General features: G+C 36.1%; 1 protein-coding gene and 1 long non-coding RNA gene across 4 annotated transcripts in view; one reads left to right on the top strand and one right to left on the bottom strand.

Annotated features, from left to right (window-relative positions):
* CRACDL (CRACD like) overlaps window positions 1-18,138 on the top strand; it is a 203,586-nt gene that overhangs the window by 85,091 nt on the left and 100,357 nt on the right. The window lies entirely within an intron of this gene.
* Window positions 1,837-17,626, bottom strand: LOC141506731 (uncharacterized). The gene is made up of 3 exons (XR_012473968.1): window positions 16,536-17,626; window positions 14,402-14,479; window positions 1,837-2,247 (listed from the first exon to the last, which is right to left on the bottom strand). It is a non-coding gene; the product is annotated as an uncharacterized LOC141506731 (long non-coding RNA).

The following is an 18,138-nucleotide window of genomic DNA, read 5'->3' as shown; positions in this document are numbered from 1 at the left end:
GGGAAGGAAGTCTATAAAGGATATTTTCATCAAGCTGTCCCAGCCTGATGAGTCACCCACCTCCACAACTGGGATCAAGCTACCATACAGAGAGGGATATTCTCAAAGAGTCTTCTGCTCTAAGATACTTCTTTGTCAGACAGTGATGGAAATAACCTGACCAATTCTTGCCCCTTCCCCCAATATGTTCTCATTTTTCTAGATTTCAAGATGTCTTCTTCTCCTATTTCTGAATTTGTCTTAACCCATCTACTTCATTACAATTCGCTTCCATTATGTTATAGTTCCAGAGTTAAAGATTATTTTTCATGGACTGCACCTTGATCTATATCAAATAAAATGATTTCAGGATAGACTACTTTTGGAAAAGATTCCTGTAGCTAGCTGAAATGGGATAGAAGAGGAAGATATTGGGGTGGAGGAAGTTGAATAATATGATTGCAACCTCCATGCATTGCTCTGAAGTCAAATAGTACCAATCCAATCCCTCTTCTCTGTGATAGTCCTTTATTTTCTTTAATACAGCTTATTCTGTCTTTGTTCTTTGTTAAGGTCAAATAAATGAGCATTTAAGCACTTACTACCTGTCAGCCACTTTTGAATAACTTTTTGAATTCTAGATATATAAAGTCTTTTTCTCCAGATTAAACATCCCCAACTTCACATGGTATCACTTCTAGTCCTATCCTCCCTAGACAACCCCCTCTAAATGCAATCAAACTAGTTAATGAATGCCCTTCCTAAAATATGCCCAGTATTCAGCACAATGATCCTTTAGCACTTATTTCCTCTACTGCTACTACTTCTCTCAAACACTATTTTAGATGGTTTACTAGCATTTCGAGAGTTCCTGTCTTTTGCCTGAAACATTATTTATTTATTTGTTTATTTGTTTGTTTGTTTTCCCACCTACATGAAATGGTAACTTTCAACAAACTTTTTTTTTTTTTTTTTTAGAATTTTGCAAGGCAAATGGGGTTAAGTGGCTTGCCTAAAGCCACACAGCTAGGTAATAAGTGTCTGAGGGCAGATTTGAACTCAGGTACTCCTGACTCCAGGGCTGGTGCTCTATCCACTGCGCCACCTAGCTGCCCCAACAAACATTTTTCTATAAAGTTTTGAGTTTTGTATTTTTTCCCTCGTTCCCTTTTCTTTCCCCTCTGCCTGGTGAAAAATATTTCCACATAGGTTCTACATGTACAATCATGCTCAATATAGATCCATCTTACCTATTTTGTGAGAGAAGAATCAAATCAAAATGGAGAAGAAACAATAGAAAAAGACAACTTTTAAAAAGGCAACTTTTAAAAGCTGAAGAATAAAGTTTGACCTGTATTTATCTCTGTCTGGGTATGGATGGTGTTCTCCATAACAAATCTTTTAGAATTGTCTTTGATTATTGTACTAATGAAGTGAAAAGGTCCATCATTGTTGCTCACCATCTAATGTTGCTGTTGATGTATATAACATTCTTCTGGTTCTGCTCACTTCATTCAGCATCAGTCTTGCTAGTCTTTCCATTTTGCCTAAAATCTTAACTTTTTTTGTGCCATGAATCTTTATAGCAGCCTGACAAAAATCTATGAATTACTTCTTAGAATATTTTAAAATAATTGAATGAAATGCTAAATTCCATATAGAAGATATTGAATATAAAATGTAATATTTTTCTTTTGCAGTTTATGGATCCTCTAAGATTTATCCAGGGACCCTTTACTGTCTATGGACTTCACACAAGCGCAGGGTTTTTTCTTTCTTTTCATTTTTCTTATGAAATAAACATCAACAAATATGAACACTTAATTTTATTAAAAACCCAACAAAGAGAATCGCATATTAAATTATTAATTTCTTTGACATAGAGTTGGGGTTTAAGAGTATGACAAATTAAAATTTAAAAAGAAAAAAGAAAAGAAAATCTTCCCTTGTTTCTTTGAACTTCTTCCTACTTTCATCTGAATATTTTAAAAAAAAGTTTCATGGAAACCCTTTGTTCTTTGGGGCTTTTTTTTCCTCCACTCTTCAAGTACATTTTAGGTTCTTCAGTATATTCTTCAGTATTTTGTAGTTCCCCAGAAGGGTCAGCACAATGACTTGTACTTAACAGTGCTCAACTGAAGAATCCTTTTGCACAGGGGAGGGTTGATGTTCAGGAGTGCTTTTCTGCCTCAAAGCCTATAAAGTTTTGTTTATTTGATTTATTGGTTGCACTGTTTATAAAAATTCTTCATACGCATCCAAATAAGTCTGCACAAAGGAAAATTTTACATGCAGTTAAGAAACAAACCCCCTGCTATGAATGAATCTTAGCCTCATTTACATACATACTCAATGCTCCTTCTTAAATTTGCAAACAAAGGACTCCACAAACACACTTATTCTACAACTCTTAAATACCTTCACTGTTTTAGAATATACGGAAATATAATCAGTGATAATGGTAAGATGATAGCCCAGGTGTTCCATTAACTTAAATTCAGCTCTCAGATAACTGTGTTGAGGATTATATCTGATAAACATATTAAGGGAACCAAACACAGAGTGTACTGTGAAAAGGAAGATTAAGTTCTGCTTCAACCTAATATACTCAGACTGTTTACAAAACATAAAAAAAGAAATTTTAGAAATTATTATCTGGTTCATGTGGCATAAATGTCAGTGCCTCAAGCATTTCTCCAAGACTCTCAATTGTATCAGTGGGTTTATAATGATGGATCTGCATCTGAGAGTGTGTCCATGCTGGAAATTCACTATGCTGCAGACATCATACCCTCTAACTCTGCCCCCTAGTCTATTTTTCATAGTATCACTACTGGCAAGTTAGGTTATTTAGCTGACTTGCAGCATGAACATATATACATATATATATATATGTGTGTGTGTGTGTGTGTGTGTGTGTGTGTGTGTGTGTGTATTCACTCACATATATACCTATATATATTTGTTTATATACCCTACATATATTTGTGCATATTATGTATGTTTATATGTATGTATATACACCTACACATATATACACTCTATACCTACCCTAACAGATATTCAGATTGTGTGCTGTTGTCTACCAGCTTGAAAGCACAAAGAAGGGAGATTCCCAACTAGAATTCTAGTGCTCTTATAACAGTTTAATATCCCTTTCATTACTTGTGAGAGCAGTAGTTCCACTGAGTTAACCCAAAAGCCATGGTCAACTCTACTAAAGCGTTTAGAAATAGGAACTAACATCTCCTGCACTGACCTCTGTAATGAAAGAATGAGCAAGTAGGGGAGTCCAAGTCTCAAGTTTAGGCACAAAGACAGTTCATCTACAAATACAGATAGTACATACTGGGTGCAAGGCACTGTCCTAGGTATTATATCAAAGTCAAAAAGTAAGACTTCTAGATCCATCTATTCAGTCCCACCTACTCCTAGCTATCTCTCAAGCATTACTGTATAAAGGACATTTCAAACTTGATGTCCCATTGATATCTCAATTTCAGTATGTTCAAAACAATTCATCTTCTACTCTCCCTGCTAGCCCCTCCTCCCAACTTCCCCCAAAATGTATCCTCCTAATTTCTCAGGTTCCCTTAAGGGCACCACTATAAATTTTTTCATGTGAGCATTTACGCTACTGAAATTACAAATCCTACAGTAGGGATAGATTGATTGATTGTTCAATTGATTTTTTAGACTCAAGGAAGTGATGGAGAAAATAATAATGCAGATTAAGCTTAAATGTGAACCTTTTAGGGGCAGCCAAGTAGTGCAGTGCCAGAACATAGGCCTGGGAGTCAGGAGGATCTGAGTTCCAATCTTGCCTCAGATACTTGACACTTACTAGCTATGTGACTCTGGGCAGGTCACTTAACCCCAGTTGCCTCCCCCCCAAAAAGTATGCCTTGTGTACATATTTCCCCCAGAGAGATAATGCTAAATATCATTAAAAAGCCACTTCTGGCTAGAGGAGTCAAGAAGTGCTACCTCAGTCACATGCAAAAACCCCCCCAACATAATGAGATGGAATTCCTATTTAATATCAAAAAACTTCTCAGACACATTTATGTTTTTATATTATTAGTATATATTCGTTGAGGAAAAGGTAGGATAAAACATCATTAATTTATTAATCCTTTAAAATTAATTTTTCTAAATAGCATCTATAGTTATAATAGTTCTATGTATGTTTAGCTATATGCATATATGTAGATATATAAAAATATATCATTCTATGTAAGAAATGTTTAAGTTATATTATATGAGTGGAGCTTAGAGTACTGGGTGGGAAATTTCAAGTAATGTTAAAATAATGCTGAAAATGTAGGGTAGTAAGAAATTGAAGAAGGCCTTGACTTTCAAGCTAAGATGTTTAAATAAGAGGTTAGACTAAATGATCTTTTATATCTTTTGCTTATATAAATGCTGTAATCCTGGAATTATTCTGTAGACAATAAGTAACCATAGAAGACTTGACCAGGGGAAGGTTGTAATCAGAGATCAGTTTTATATACATGTTACTAAACATTTTTCAAATGCCAATGTCTTCAAGAACCATTAAAAAACATAATCTTTTAATCCTATCACTTTGACCATCATCCTACATCTTCCCTGACCTTCATGGCTAAATTTATGGGAAAAAACAGATTAAATTACTCTCTTCTGAACCTTTACAATTTGACTTCTGATCTCATCGTTTAACTTAAATATCTCTCTCCAAAGTTACTAATGAGCTCTTCATTGCCAATTCTGATGACTTTTTTCCCAATAGTCATTCTTCTTGACCACTCTGTAGCTCTTAACAATGTTGATCATTGTTTCCTCCTGGATATTTATTTTTACTTACTTTTCTAGATTTTCATGATGTTGTTCTATTCTAGTTCTTCTCCTACCTTTCTGACTTTTCCTTCTCAATCTCAGTTGCTGGCTCTATGTCATGTCCACTAGTAATGGGCCACAGGCTTAGATCCTCTTTTCTTCCCTTCTAGATTTCCTCACTTGGTAATCTCATCAACTCCTAGTTTCAATTATCATCTCTATGCAAATAATTGCCAGATCTGTACATCCAGTCTTTATCTCTGGTTCAACATCACTAATTGCTTTTGGACATTTCAAAGTAGTCTTCCAGTCCAACTATATTCAAAAGAGTACTCATTATCTTTCCTCCCCACTTTAGACTTACCTTTTATTTTTAAAAGCACTAACATAGGGGCAGCTAGGTGGTGCAGTGGATAGAGCACCGGCCCTGGAGTCAGGAGTACCTGCGTTCAAATCCGACCTCAAACACTTAATAATTACCTAGCTGTGTGGCCTTGGACAAGCCACTTAACCCCATTTGCCTCGCAAAAAAATAAAATAAATTAAATAAAAGCACTAACATCTTCCCAATCACCCAGGTTCATACTCTTAGTGACATTCTAGACTCCTTTTACTCATGCTACATATCTAATCCATTGCCAAATATTGTTTCTTTACCACATCTTTCAAATGTGTTCCCTTCTCTCTGCTCATACAGCTAATATCCTGGTTCAGATGATGAAGCTCTCTTCTTGCCTGGACCATTACAATATATAGCCTATTAATTAGTCTGGGGTAGCTAGATGGCATCACCTCCAATTTTTACTGACTTCTTTCAAGACTCAAAGTGTCATCCCATCATCAGGAGACCTTTTTTCAGATCTCTCTGATAGTTACTTTCTCTCTGACATTACTTTCCATTTGTATTCTTTGTAACTACATAGAATACATAGTTATCTCCATGTTTTCCCCATTAGAAAGTGAGCTTAAGAATGGGACTGTTTGTACCTTTTTTTGATTCTTCCTTGTATAACATGCTGCTTAGCATGTAATATGCATTTAATAAATGCTTGTTGATTAACAGACTAAATGATATAAAACATCATATGGTCCTATATAGGTAATGATTCTCAGCTGACCTGAAATGAGTTAATTAGATCTGGGAATCGATGTGGGCATCTCAGCTTTTGTTGGAAAATCTAAACGATATCTGCAGCTCTCAATTAAATGTGCTGATTATCTCTTTTGTTGAGTATATGTGTTGAATTTAAAACCCCTGGTTGATTTCCTCCTACGGCCCAGCATGCTTCTGGGCTGCCTGCCTCTATTGACAGCTGGTGTATGATCAGGGAACAAAAGCTAATTTTAATATGAACCTAAGAAAGACCAAAATTAGGAAGCTAAATGTTCTGCTTAAGAATAACAAAATACATAGCAAAAACTAAATAGAAATGATGTTTAGAATATCCATTATTTTGGTTTATTTGTCTTGAGGAAGAAATTGCTTTTAATATTTTCTGACTTCTATAATGTCTAAGATAGAAAAATATTCATAAATTCTCAGTAAATGTTTATTGAATGAAGGTATTGGACTATATGAGTGCTCAAACTGACCCCTTTGAGTTAGTGCATTAATTCTCAAACTTTCTAGTTTCAAGATTCCTTTAAACACTTTAAACATTTAATTTTTAATGACAACCACAAAGAGATTTTGTTTATGTGGGTTATAGCTATCAATGTTTACCATGTTAAAAATTAAAATGTCTTAATATTATCATAAAAAATTAGTTTTGACTTCATAGACCTTTTTTTGAGACATTCTGAAAGGGTCCCAGAGTACCATCCCTTACATCAAATCTGGTCCACAGTTTGAGAGCTGCTAGGCTAGTAAGAAGAGTGAAGGGAAGAAAAACATTTATTAAATGTCTACTATATCTTAGGCACTATTCTTTACAAATATATCTCATTTGATCCTCACAATAGCCTTGTGAAGGAGGGGCTATTAATTATCTCCATTTTACAATCAAGAAAAGTGAGGCAGACAGAAATTGTGTCTAGGGGTAGCAAGGTGGCACAGTGGATAGAGCACTGACCCTGGAATCAGGAGGATCTGAGTTCAAATTTGATCTCAGACACTTAATAACTGCTTAGCTAAGTGACTTTGGGTAAGTTATTAACCCTATTGTCTTGCGAAAACAAAAGCAAAAAAAAGAAATTAAGTATCTTGCCCAGGATCTTGATATCTGAGGCTAGATTTGAACACAGGTCTTCCTGATCCTAGTTCCAGTACTCTATTCACTGTATCACCTAGCTGTTAGTAGATAACCAAGATACTTGATGACAGTCAAGATCCATAAACACATCCAGAACTTAAACATTTGGATGAATTGCTTAAGATGCAATTTAATAGGGATAAATGTCAAATCTTGCATTAAATGGCTTGTGGTTAGACAACAGTTTATCTGAGAAGTATCTTGGGGATTTTGTATAATATGAACAAAATATGAATCAAAAGAGAAATATTACAATCAAAGAAGTTAAAGAATGACTTCCAGGGAAAAAAAAAAGTGATGATGCTCTGTCCATGTCCAATCTTGTCTAGAGTATGGTTTTTATTTCTGAATATCACAGTTTAGGAAGGACATGCATAGTTAAATAGAGGAGGGTCCAGAAGAGAGTCTGTGTCACATAAGAATCAGTTGAAGGTAACTGTAGATGTATAGCCTGGGGAAGAGAATGGAGAGAGTAAAGAAAGGGAGAGACAGAGAGACAAGACAGTGAGTGACAGAATGAGAGAAAAACAGAAATTGGTTGAACATGTTAGTTATCATTAGACATTTCAAGGGTTGTGTGAAAGGTAGAATTGGATTTTTTAGCTCTTTGGTGTCTGTGATAGGATCAATACTTAACCACTATTTTCCTGACATAGTTTGATGGCTTTAGTAGATAACACATTTGGTCTCAAGTCTGAAAGATCAGAGTGTATCCAACTTCTAATGCTGACTTGCAGTGAAAACCAGGCAAATCATTTAATTAGTATCTGCCTCAGTTTCCTCTGAAACTTCTCTGTGTCATTGAACTTATCTTTCTTATAAAAGATGTATATATATATATATATATATGTATGTATAAAATGAGAATTGATATTTATCCCTATTAAATTATATATTATCCTTTATCTAAATGTTCTAGCCTGTCAATATGTTTATAGTTCCTGACTATATCACTATGTTAGATTCCACTAATAGCTAGGTGGCATAGTGAATAGAATACTGGGTCCAGAGTTGGGAAATCCTGAGCTCAAATCTAGCCTCAGACACTACTAACTGTGTGATTCTGGGAAAGTTACTTAATCTCTGTCTGTCTTACTTTCCTTAACTGTAAAATGAGGATAATAGCAGTGCCTACCTTTAGTGTTGTCAGAATCAAATTTGTAAAAAGTGCTTAGCATAGTTGCAGGTATAGACACATAGTTCCCTCTTCCTTTTACAAATATTACCTCTTTTGAAAATAGGTGATATTGTTATCATCCCCATTTTATAGATGAGGAAACTGAGACAGAGATTAAGTAACTTTTTTAAGACATACAACTAATAAGTATGCCTGAGACCAGATTTGAATTTAGGTTTTCTTGGTTCCAGATCCAGTGCTCTTTCCAGTGCATCACTTAATTGATTGACTTCCCTGACAAACTTCTTAGGTAATCAAAATCATAAAAGTACTGGGTATGGGCATTCAGGGCCTCTGAAATTTGGTAGCCGGGTCAAGTCCAGACAAGCTAATTGCCACTCTGTTCTGTGGCAGGTGGAATGACTGAAATGACTTGAGGAAACAAAGGTTTGAGCTTTTAAGCAAAATGATTTAAAATGTTATACCAATTGTATATCGAATTGGGACCAGGTCTCTTCAGGTTGTCACTGAACCTTGAATACAGGAAGAGATAGATTTTTATACATTAAAAAACAATTAACAGCATATAAACTGGAATACAAGATTGGGTAGTCTGATTTTTTAAATGAAAGAAAGATTTGAGACTTTGCAAGTTAGGGGGGGGAAGCAAACAAGTGCAGTTCTCTGAAATCAGAAAAAAAGAGGTATCCCAATCTTAGAGAATAATTTTAATCTAATGCATTTGTTTAGACAAGCACCTTGGTGAGGGCAAGGTTTAAGGAACAAGGAAATAATAACTAATTAATTGATCAGTTTTCAATAAGACACCAGAATTGTTTGAGATATGTGAGAAAGCTCCTTGCAACAATTTTTGGATCTGATCAAGTTTCTGGACAGCATAACTTAAGTCCTTAGTTAAGAGTCTTTAAGCAACAAGTAGAGGTAGACCAGCTTCCCAGCCAAACAATGCAATAAGGTTTTCTCACAATTTCCATAATTGGATAAAAATTTCTCACAAGACAGAAATTGATCTAGACCCATAATTGAATCAAAAGCCAACAGCTCCAGAATTGAGTCACAGGATGGAGTCAGTGTGGATCATTCTGTTCCCATAATTCCTTCAATCCCTATTGCATATTCATGCTGTGGAGAGGGAGAGTAAACTTTTTGTTGTTGTTTTTTAGGTTTTTGCAAGGCAATGGGGTTAAGTGGCTTGGCCAAGGCCACACGGCTAGGTAATTATTAAGTGTTTGAGGTCACATTTGAACTCAGGCACTCCTGACTCCAGGGTCGGTGCTCTATCCACTATGCCACCTAGCTGCACCAAAAGTAAACTGTTAAAAGACATGTGAATGCCTCATTTTGTCTTAACATGGAAACTGAACTGAGTGCACTAGTGTTAGTACCATCTTCAGCAACCCCAGAAGAGAGAACTAGGATCCTAGAGTAAAAGTTCCAAAGAGGTAAATTTAGGCTAGTTATAAGGAAAACCTTCCTGATAATTAGAGGGATCCAAAACTAGAATCTGGAGTAACTAGGTGGCACAGTGGCTCATCTTCCTTATTTCAAATCCAATCTCAGACATTTATTAACTGTGTGAGTCTTGGAAAGTCACTTAACCCTATTTGTCTCAGTTTTCACATCTGTAAAATGATCTGGATAAGGAAATGGCAAAGTACTCTAGCATTCTTTGCCAAGAAAACCCAAATAGGGTTACAAAAAATCAGACACAACTGCCTCCACGATAGATTTTCATTGGAGGTCTTCAGACCTTGGATGCTTATCTTTATAAAAGTATGAGTAGGGCTAGATGACCCCCTAAGATGTGTTTTATTTCATAGATTCTGTAATATATCCATTAATATCTCCTTTAGTTTTTTTAATCTTTTTTTAAAGACAGATTTTATTTATTTTGAGTTTTACAATTTTCCCCCCTGTTCTTGCTTCCCTCCCCCACCCCCCACAGAAGGCAATCAGTCTTTATATTGTTTCCATTGATCTAAGTTGAATGTGATGAGAGAAAAATCCCATCCTTAAGGAAGAATAAAGTATAAGAGATAGCAAAATTACATAATAAGATAATGGGTTTTTTCCCCCTAAATTGAAGGCTTAAGGTTAAGGTCTCTTTTAGTTTTAACAATCCATAGTTGTTAAAATAAATGAATTTGTATCTTGGTTCTGCTTGATCAGATTTAGATGGAAAAAAAATCTTAAGATTTACATATAATTAATATATGTATTAATGTTTCCTTCTCTTATTAATAATTCTACACCTTTGTGAAAGAATAGCACTTTACGTTTAGGGAAAATAATTTTCATCATCAGTTAACAAGCATTACAAATACTAGCTAACATGGGGGTGATGATCAATTTTGATGGACTTGCTCATGCCATCAGTGCAACAACCAGGGACAATTTGGGGCTATCTGCAGTGGAGAATACCATCTGTATCCAGAGAAAGAATTATGGACTTTGAACAAAGACCAAAGACTATTACCTTCAAATTAGAAAAAAAAAGTTATCTTATGTAATTTTACTATCTCTTACTTTATTTTTCTTCCTTAAAGATATGATTTCTCTGTCTTCACATTCAACTGAGATCAATGTATACCATGGGAACAATGTAAAGACTAACAGAATGCCTTCTGAGTGGGGTGGGGGGGAGGAAAGCAAGAATGGGGAGAAACTCAAAATAAATAAAATCTTTCTAAAAAAATTAAAATAAAAATACTATCTAAAAGAAAGAAGGCTCCTGCTTTCAAGGAGCTTACATTTTAGATGGGAAGACATCACTTAAAAGGGAACTAAAGGGGAGAGGAAGGCAAAAAGAGGCCTGAGAAATTATTTTTCTAGCCTTCTTATGTTAAAAAAAGTATGGGGTGGGGGCAATTGGATGGTACAGTGAATAGAGCATCTGCCCTGGAGTCAGAAGGACTTGGGTTTAAACTTGACCTCAGACACTTAATAACCACTTAGCTGTGTGACCTTGAGCAAGTCACTTGACCCCATTGCCTTGCAAAAACTTTTTTAAAAAATTAAGCATGATTAAAAGGATGGAGATAGAGGCAAAAATGAAATAGTCCCAAGGAGTTTACATTCAAATGGAGGGATGCAATATGTACTATACTAATTACATAGAGTATATCCAAAGTAATTATTTTTTATATTCATATTTACTTTAGCAAAGTAATTGAGAGATGGACAGAGAAGTGCAAAAGTAGAGGGGGCTTAGAAAAAGTCTCTCTTCAGAAGTAGCATCTAAGCTGTGCTTTGAAGGAAGTGGGTAATTCTAGATGTGGAATACTTCTTGTCCTCTGTACTTACTGAATGGGGAGGCAGGGTCCATGTATTCATTATTCATGACATAGAAGGGTGAAGAAATTCAGATATCAAAAGAGCAAGGAAAGTATAAATATAATTAATATCATTTGTTGTTTTGTGATGGTTGATAACAAGCTGACTGATCTAAGGACTGAATTAGAATCATTGGGAAATGATTACATTCAAAGCAACTAACTTTATATGCTAAAGCCCAGGAATATCCTGCTGTCTTGAACTTAATTTCTTTTTAGTTTATAAATGTGTAGTCATACAAAAAATTTCAATAATAGTGATATTATGAAGACAATATAGTCCTCCCCCCCCCCAAAAAAAACTTCAAGAAAAATAAAGTCCAAATTAAAGTAAAATCTGTATTCATCACCATCAGCTCTTTCTCTGGGGATGAATAGCATTCTTTATCATAAGTCCTTCGGAGTTTTCTTGGTTCACAGTATTGCTGAGAAAAGTTAAGTCATTTACAACTAATCATCCTATAATATTGCTGTTACTTTGTACATAATACATTTCACTTTGTATCAACTCATGTAAGTCTTTCTTGAGAGCATCTAGCTCATCATTTCTTTTTTTAATACTTTATTTATTTTCACAACTACATGCAACAGTAATTTTCAACAATTATTTTTGGTTTTGAGTTTTACATTTTTCTTTTTCCCTCCCCCTCTCTCCCTGACAGAAAGCAATCTAATATAGGCTATACATGTAAAGAAGAATTAAATCAAATTGGAAAAGAAACATCAGAGTGGGAAAAAAGCACATAACACAACTTTAAAAAACTGAAGATAGTAAGTTTTAGTCTGTGTTTAAACTCCACAGTTCCTTCTCTGAATATGGATGGTGTTTTCCATCACAAGTTTTTTTCCATCACAATTTTCTTTGATTATTTTACTGCCAAAGTGAGCAAATCCATCATTTGTTCATCATTTCATATAATAGAATAGCATTGAACTTAATTATTTTAAAAGTCATGGAAAAGCGGAAAAGCTAGTCATTTTCAGGACACTCCAAATACCAGAGTCTTAGTTTCTCTTACCATTGACTAACCAAGGGCTAGTAATTCTACCTTCCTTTCCCTTCCCTTTCCATTGGTCGAATGAATAATTTATTATAGGACAGTTTAAGATATTAACTACTTTAGCTTTGCAACAAACAAAAGAAGTATTTTCTTTCCAACCAAATTTAGAATTCTTTCTTTTTGTTAAGGTGGACAATCATCAAGATGCCTAAATTTTGGGTTCAAAAGATGGTCTTTATGCAGACCCAGAATGGTAGAATTCTTTAATTAGGTTTCAATTTATCTCTGGTAGTCTTTCTGAACTGTTCTTCTGGTGACTTAGAGAGATTATTTTTGTTAATTCTGAATAACAATTGACTGAAATGAAAATGGCAGGGTTGCTTAGTTACTGTGATTCATCGTTGTGAATCAGTATTTTACTCAGTTCCTTCTAGGTCTGAGCAGACTGGGGGCGGAGGAGGCTGGCTTTGGAAGTCAGTAGGAGCAGAGTGTGCCCAACTGGAGGGGCAGGGAGGGAGGAATTACTATTTTTATGGAACATGTAGGATTGAGATTGATTTGCTTGATTGTTTTAAATATATCCCCTGAGTTGAGTGTCTGAATGTATTTTGACCCTTGAAAAGTAGGGCAATGATTTTTAGTGAGTCTGAATCTTTTTTTTTTTTTGCCTTTCCCACTAATTTATTTGCTCAGCTGCTTTTAAAAAAACATTTTGGTCATAAATGACAAATTTAGAACATTCCTATCTTTTTAAATATTTAAACATGTCTCTAAAATATTTATATCTATCAGATCATTTGAGGAGATTCTTAACTCTCATGTCCTTAGCACAGGGAATGCAGAGATAACATGGTCCCTACCCTCATGAACTTTATAGTCTAGCTGAGATCAAACTGATACATGGGGGAAAAAATTTAAATTTTGGTACTGATTTCAAATGAAGTAAACATTCACAAAAAAGTAGTTAGGACCAGTCTACTTGGAGAAGGCTTCCTTGGGGAAGCAGGATTTGAACTTGACTTTGAAGGAAAATGATAAAATTAGATGTATATGAATTATGTGTCCAATATAGGGTAATAGATTATACTGAAGATATATAAATATATATATTTATATGTGTATATATGTATGTGTATATAGATAGAGAGAGAGAGAGAGAGAGAGAGAGAGAGAGAGAGCTGTCACTGTGGATTCTGATTTCCATCATTGTAGAGAGTAGAAAGAAGTCTTGATTGCACTAAAGTGATCTGTGGAAGATGGGGAGGTAAGAGACCAGACAGCTATGGTGAACACTAGCCCTTTCCATCTACCACTCTTTAAATATTTGTAATCTAGAGATATTCTGTTCTCTCATAGGATTTTGAAATAAAAAGTCACTTTCCCTGACTACTCTAAAAGTAGAGGGTAACAGTTAATTTACTCTTATCAGCCTAATTCCCTCCCACTAAACTGTTGGAAAAGCTATACAGATTAGAGTAGACATTAGAATTCACAAAAATGAATGAGCTTTTTTAATCAGGAGCTAGATAAAATCCATAAAATCCCATTTTAATCAAAGAGGGAATCATATCACCAGGAAAATGTGTTCTTAGTAGTCTCTGGAAATCAAAGGACATGTTAGAAGTGCAACTTTGACACATGACTGGGGCCTAGGGAAGCTCTCCCATCCACTCTTTTGAAAAGTGTATGCTTCTCTTCTCCCCTCAACACCTAGGACTCTGAATTCCCACACTTTAACAGAATGGCTCAGAAATCTCTGAGACAATCAAGTGCCGACTTTTATATACAGCATCAAAGTAATGCAAAGAATTATGAATATAATCTTTTATGTTGTTAAATTTTGTTAATTGTGGAAGATTGTTTGCTGAGATGTAAACTGACCTCTGTTGTTTGTATCCTGTCTCCCCATTCCTTCTTCATCCAGCTTCTGGTTCCGTTACTTGACCTTGCCCACTGAAGCTAGAGTGACAGGAAATGACAGTTTAAAGTCATACATCTTAGGACAGGAAGGAGCAGTACATAGCTTGCCCATTGGAGAATACCTGGCCCAGGTGCTAAACAACTCCCTAAGTGCCATTGTTTGTCCAACCTACTTCAGAAGTGCATTTAAGAGGAAGCACTGACCCTTCTACCATTGTAGGATGTCTGAATCTTTCTTTCCTTCCTAGGCCATGTCTCCCATGCTAGATCCTGGTAGTTCACCATGAGCCCCCATGCCACTTGACCAGGTCTCGTTTGTTCTCTCTCTTTCTCCCCCACTGTCCCCCTCTTTCTCCCCCCCTCCCCTTCTCTCTAACTTCAACTGCTTATCCTCAAAGTGCTTACTGTTTTCCTAAGAGTTTTAACCTGCTTACTTTATAATAATTTGTAATAAAACCCTGAGCAGTTTTAAAATCCCTGAGTGTTCAAATTCCTTCATCTTTCAGTAACCCTCGATTTCTTGGTCACCCCAAATCCCATCCGCAGCAAAAGGGCTTTCTTTCATGGAACCACCTCAAGTTACCTTTGGTCAGGATTATTATTTGTCCAAGTTAAGTAAATATAAAGGTATATGGAGGGAATTACAGACCAAAGAAATAATGGAAAATTGAGCATAGGATGTCAGTGATGATAATGAGAGGAGCAACTAGGTGGCACAATGGATAGAGCACCATCCCTGCAGTCAGGAGGACCTGAGTTCAAATTCAGCCTCAGACTCCTGTGTGACTTTGGGCAAGTCATTTAACCCATTGCCTTACAAAAGCCAAAAATAAAAAAACCAAAACAGAAACAAAAGAATGAGGAAATCAGCTTAACCAGAATGGAAGATATTTGTAGTCAAGTAATGAGTCCTAAGGTTGTTGAGGTGGGGTGGAATCAGGTTATGGTGAGCCTTGACAACTAAAATGAAGAATTTGAAATACTGTAGATGTTCACTATCTACTCATATGCCTTTATGTCAACAAATCAGAGAACTTGTTCAGGAAGACTTAACCCTTTCACTTCTAGAAATCCTACCTTTTGGTGAATGCCTCCAGTGGATTATTACATTTAGGTGGTCCAGCTTTATTCCCTGATACTGATTATGTCCCTAATATCCTATCCCATACTATCCAATTTCCAGTTCTGGAACCAAAATCTAATTAATACTCACAGAGCTACTGAAAAAATGTGTCAATCTATGATTTTGCAATTCTTTGTAAACTTTCAAAATAAAATGTCCCTCTTTGACCACCATTTTCCTTTTATGTGTTTCCTCCCAATAAAATGCAAGATCCTAGAGGACAGAGATCATGTCTGCTTTTGTTTTTGTGTCTCAAGTAGTTAATTTACTCTTATCAACTTAATTCCCTCCAACTAAACTCTCTGAAAAGTTACACAAGATTAGACAAAACTAAATAGCTTTTTGAATCAAGAGCTAGATAAAATCCCATCTCATTTTGTGTGCAGTAAACACTTGATAAATGCTTTTTGATTCATTCATTCTGTAATGAGGGTCTGGTAGATTCCAGGCCTCCTGAGATGGCTTCTTTCCAAATGAAGGATACTAGGTAGCTGCTTCTGGAAGAAATGAGATAATTTGTAAGGAAAGTACTTTAGAAAGACCAGAGCATGCTTAAACATTCCATAATTAGCTTTAATTATCTAACCATGTGAAAAGGAGGCTCATTGAATGACTATGGAGGCATTCAAAAAGACCCATCAGCTTCAACCTCCTATTTTTGTCTCTACCTTCTAGGGAAAGCTTTTGCTGTGGATGGGATTTGGGGTAACCAAGAAATCAAGGATTACAAAAGCAGACATGATCTCTGTCCTCTAGGATCTTGCATTTTATTGGGAGGAAACACATAAAAGGAAAATGGTGGTCAAAGAGGGACATTTTATTTTGAAAGTTTACAAAGAATTGCAAAATCATAGATTGACACATTTTTCAGTAGCTCTGTGAGTATTAATTAGATTTTGGTTCCAGAACTGGAAATTGGATAGTATGGGATAGGATATTAGGGGACATAATCAGTATAGTGAAACCTATTACCTTATAATTTGAAAGGTCCAGAGGCTTCCATGATATGTCATCATTCCAGGCTTCCAGAGTTCTACAGTCAGTTCAGCCTCCCAGAGGATCTTCAGGAGTGACCTTTGCTTCACTTTGCCCAGGAGTAGCTAAAACAAGAACTCATTCACAGTCATGTCTCTGAATGGAAACCTAGTGGGACTAGTAGTGAAAATAATTAGACAGAGAAATGTTTTACAATTATTCATCTGTACCCTCTGTATTGATAATGTATCCTCCCCCCACCCCATCCCATGTTCCAAGCTAAGAGAGGAGGTCAAAGAATTTTTAGTAAATTATCTTACCCCCTCCCTGGCAAGACTGACCCAGATCAATAAAACAATGGATCCCTGCCTTAGCCTGAAGGATTAAGTCTTTGAGCTACCACTCCTTATCTACATATCCCTGATTACCTCCTCTCTGCTCTTTGACCTATTGCCCTACATCAATTTTATGTCCTTAAAAACTCTCTCCTCAGTTGAGTTGTTCATTCTCCTTTGGAGGAATCTACTCTAAGGAACTGAAATGCCCCAAACTCTCCTGCCCCATTGTCCTTCTCTACTACTTATCTTGTTTGCTATTTATGCTTGCTTGTCTTCCAGTGAAGGCAGTCTGGAAGTGTGATCCTCCAAATAACCTCTCATATTCTTTCCTCTGTCTTAGCTGTTCTTGATGTTCTCACCAGCCCAGCTTATAGCTGTTTCTTCTTTATTCTACTGAAACTCACTATCTTGATGCTTCTTCAAAGAACTTAACCTGTGAACTTTTTGTAGTATCTTGTAAATTTTTCTGCAACCCGTGAATTAAAATTGAACTCTATTTTTACTGTCCTTTGATGCAGGGAATTCTGGGCATAGAGGAATATTGTAATTGGAAACATTTTATAAGCTTTCCCCCTGCACTTGACCTTTACTTTGACCCTGGCCATGCACTCACCAGTAGGTCAAACTAGATGCTAGATTATGTTAGGGCCGAAAAGCCCCTCAGGACCGACAGGGACCCCCAATCACTACAGAAGGCCAGACTTGATGCAAAAGCAGGAGGATTTATTAACCAGCCGCTGGGGCTCAGTCAAGAACTGGCCCCAAGCTGCTCTCAGCACAGTCTTTTTATGTCTGAAAACCGCAAGGGGGATTTTTCTTTGTGGTTTAACGAGTTGCTGAGTGGGGACACGTTCGCAGCAGCTGAGTTTCTCGTGGCCTAGAGTTGTTTGTCTAACAGGATGTTTCCCAACCACTTGGTCCTTAGGTTTCGTTTATCAAGAACTGACACTGTTATAGAAAATCGAAACTTAGGGAGACTTAGGGTGGGGGAGCAAGATGGGCCTAGGAGAGCCGGTTTACGGCTGCTTCAATTATTCAGGTGCAATAATATATCACATTAAACCAAATAAGAGCTCATTTTACAACCACTTCTCCTATGCAATCTCTCCCATACAATACCTAAACCACCACCCCTCCAATGGATCCTGAGGGGGCTATTTAAGGAGAAACTGGAGTGTTTCTCACTCTCTTACCACCCTTACCTCTTTTACCAGATTTCTAATTCGAGTTAATCAACCACTGACCTGCCTGGTTAAACTGCT

The sequence above is a fragment of the Macrotis lagotis genome, chromosome 1, assembly GCF_037893015.1.
Source record: "Macrotis lagotis isolate mMagLag1 chromosome 1, bilby.v1.9.chrom.fasta, whole genome shotgun sequence".
NCBI classification, from domain to species: Eukaryota; Metazoa; Chordata; class Mammalia; order Peramelemorphia; family Peramelidae; genus Macrotis; species Macrotis lagotis.
This window is presented reverse-complemented; position numbering and strand designations above follow the sequence as displayed.